Consider the following 4,061-nt stretch of genomic DNA (forward strand, 5'->3'; position numbering starts at 1 on the left):
TTTTATTTTTTTTATTTTATTTTTTTTAAATATCATTTATTTTTGAGAGAGAGAGAAACAGAGCATGAGCAAGGGAGGGACAGAGAGAGAGGGAGACACAGAATCCAAAGCAGGCTCCAGGCTCTGAGCTGTTAGCACAGAGCCTGATGCGGAGACAGAATTCACAAACCATGAGATCATGACCTGAGCCGAAGCGAGGCATTTAACGGACTGAGCCACCCAGGCACCCCAACACAAAGTCCTTTTAAAGGCCTATGTTCTTTCCAGAGCTCATTACAATCAAAGGGCATAGAATAGATTTCACTGAAGACTATGAGTGTCACTATGGAAAGATCTTCAAGTTTTGCAGGCTTAGTTTCACACCACCACAATAAAGCAAATAGTGCCATAAAGGAAATCATATGAATTTTTTGGTTCTCCAGGATATATATGGTTTAAACTACACTGTAGTATAGTAAGTGTACAGTAACATTATGTCTAAAAAAATACATATCTTAATTAAAAATATTGCTAAGAAATATTAATCATCATTTGAGAGTTTAGTGAGTCATAATATTTTTGTTGGTGGAGAATTTTGCTTTGATGTTCATGGCTGTTGGCTGATCAGGATGGTGGTTGTTAAAGGCATGGATCACTGTGGCAATTTCTTAAAATAAGACAATGAAATTTGCTGCATCGAATAAAACTTCCTTTCATGCAGATTTCTTTGTAGCACGCAATGCTGTTTGATAGCACTCTATCCATGGTAGAACCTCTTTCAAAATTGGAGCCAGTCTTCTCAAACCTTACCGCTGCTTTATCAACCAAGTTGAGGTACTATTCTAAATCCTTTGTTGTCATTCCAACAGTCTTGACAACTTCTTCACCAGGAGTAGATTCCATCTCAAGAAACCATTTTCTTTGCTCATCTGTAAGAAGCAACTCCTCATGTGTTCAAGTTTTCTAATGAGATTGCAGCAATCCAGTCGCATCTTCAGGTAACTTCTAATTCTAGTTCTCCTTCTGTTTCCCCACATCCGCAGTGACCCTACACTAAAGTCCTGACCCCCTCATAGTCATCCATGAGGGTTGGAGCTAACTTCTTCTAAACTCCTGTGAATGTTGATATTTTGACCTGTTCCCATGAATTACGAATGTTCTTAATGGCATCTGGAATGGTGAAATCTTTCCAGATGGTTTTCAGTGTACTTTGCCCAGATTCATAAGAAGAATCACTATCTATTGCAACTAGACCCTTATGAAATTTATTTCTTAAAATAATAAGACTTGAAAGCTGAGCCTTCTTCTTGATCTGTGGGTTTTGGAATGGATGTTGTGTTAACAGGCATGAAAACAGTATGAATTTTGTTGTACATCTCCATCAGAGCTCATGGGTGAGCAAGTGTATTGTGAGCAATAATATTTTGAAAGGAATCTTTTTCTCTTCCTGAGCAATAGCTCTCAGCAAAAGGCTCAAAATATTCAGTAAACCACGTGGTAAACAGATGTTCTGTCATCCCGGCTTTGTTGTTCCATTTATAAAACACAGGCAGAATAGATTTATTCTTAAGGGCCCGAGGATTTCAGGATGGTAAATGAGCATTGGTGCAACTTAGAGTTATCAGCTGCAGTAGCCTCTAATGAGACAGTCAGCTTGTCTTTGGAAGCTTTGAAGCCAAGCGCTGACTTGTCCTTTTTAGCTAGAAAGTCCTAAATGATATCTTCTTCCAATTTAAAGCTATTTCATTTACATTGGAAATCTGTTGTTTAGTGTCACCACCTTCATTAATTATCTCAGCTAGATCTTCTGGATAACTTGCTGCCGATCCTTCATCAGCACTTGCTGCTTCACCTTGCACTTTTATGTTATGGGGACGACTTCGTTCCTTAAATCTCAGAAACCAACCTCTGCTAGCTTCAAACTTTTCTTCTGCAGGTCCCCTACCTCTCTCGGCCTTCATGAAATTGCACAGAGACTTTCTTTTGGTTAGACTTTGGCTGAAGAGAATGTTTTCACTGGTTTGATCTTCTAAACAGACCATTAAAACTTTTTTTCAGCAATATGGCTGTTTTGATTTCTTGTCATTGGTGTAGTCATTAAAGGTGCACTCTTATTTTCCTTCAAGAACTTTCCCTTCGCATTCACAACATGGTTCACTGTTTCTGTGTAAGAGGCCTAACTGTCAGCCTGTCTCCTCTTTCCACATTCCTTCCTCACTTTCCACCTTCCTTCCTTCATCATTTCTAGCTTTTGATTTAAATTGAGAGAACAGCAACGGTTCCATTCACTTGAACACTTAGAGGCTATTGCAGGGTTATTCATTGGCCTAATTTTAATATCGTTGCGTTTCAGAGAAGAGGGAGACCTGAGTAGGAGGTGAGAGAGAAAGACAGGGAACAGCTGGTTGGTGGAACAGTCACAACACACACAATGTTTATTAAGTTTGCCATCTTATATGGGCACTGCTTGTGACACCACAATACAATTACAGTGGTAACAACAAAGAACACTGATCACAGATGACCATATCAAATACAATAATAGTGAAAATGTTTGAAACATTGTGAGAATTACCAAAATATGACAGAGACATGAAGTGAGCAAATGTTAGAAAAATGGTGCCCATAGATTTGCTCCATGCGGTGTTGTCACAAACTTTTGATTTGTAAAAAACACAGTGTCTACAAGTTGCAATAAAGGAAGTGCAATAAAGCAGGTATTGCCTGCACTTTTTTAAGTGAAAAAAAAAAAAAAGCAAGATGCCCTCACAGAATGTATATGGCTGTCTTCAAATGGAGAAGTTAGGTTTAAAGAACAGGAGTTTATACCTTTGTTAGACCTTTTTAATTATGAACCAAGTGCATATGTGACCTTTTCTGAAATAAATAAAAATAATGCATTTTCAAAAGCCCTTTGTTACTGAAACAAAACAAAATGAAATCTTTGGGTCCTTGTTATGTTGACCCATAAGGAGTGGTTAGATAAATAACGATGCTTCCTCTACTAGAATACACTCTGCAGCATATTAAAAATAACAAGGTAGATTGGCATAGATGAATTAGTAAGTAAACAAAAGTAAGTGCAGTATGTACAAAGCTTCACTTCTGTATATTTTTAAAGTTCAAACACAGAACATTATGTACATATGCCATTCTATAAGGCAATGTCTTTTCTGGAAGGACATACGTGAAAAGATTACCTTTACAGAGAGGAAATAGGATGAATGCATGAGGAGGATGACTTTTATTTGCCATTTTATAAATTTCTGTAGTATTTATATTTTTAATATGTGCATTTGTTTTTTTTTATTTAATGCATAGTTAAAAGTCAACTGATATTATGCTTCTGTGAAAAAAAGTGCAAAGTCATTAGGAATATTTCCCTAAGTTAATGTGAATTCAAATTGATGAATTACATAGTATTATAGAAATTCCTGTAACAATTTCACAAGTGGATAGATTCCAGCTAATCTTCTTTTTTCAATCACACTTGGTCTTTATAAGTGACTTATTAAAAATGAGTTGGATTTTACAAATTATTAGCAACAATATGATGTAGTGGAAAAAGCAGTCTCACATGCTCTGAAAATCTCACTGAACTCTTCCATTTGGGTGTTAGCAGCAATAATCTCTTGTGTTATAAAGGTGGTGAATCATCCATCTGAAAGATTCTGTCCAACCTTACAATTCCATGATTCTAACATTTTTTTAAGTTTATTTATTTATTTTGAGAGAGAGAGAGAGAGAGAGAGAGAACTAGTGAGGGTGGGGCAGAGAGAGAAGAAGAGGGAGAGAGAAAATCCCAAGCAGGCTCTGCACTGTCAGCACAGAGCCCGATATGGGTCTCAAACTAACGAACTGGAAGATCATGACCTGAGCCAAAATCAAATTGTCCACTTAATCGACTGAGCCATATAGGTACTCCGAAATTCTAACTTCTATGTCTAAAAAAGAGAGGATTTGAGCTTAGTTAAGTAGTTCTGTGAATTCTTTGAGGATTTTTAATATCCTGCATATTATATATCAGCAATTAGAAATGCTGACTCTCGGAAAGAACATCTTACATCAGGATGTGTGGCTAG

The sequence above is a fragment of the Hyaena hyaena genome, unplaced genomic scaffold, assembly GCF_003009895.1.
Source record: "Hyaena hyaena isolate Hyena2069 unplaced genomic scaffold, ASM300989v1 scaffold_561, whole genome shotgun sequence".
NCBI classification, from domain to species: Eukaryota; Metazoa; Chordata; class Mammalia; order Carnivora; family Hyaenidae; genus Hyaena; species Hyaena hyaena.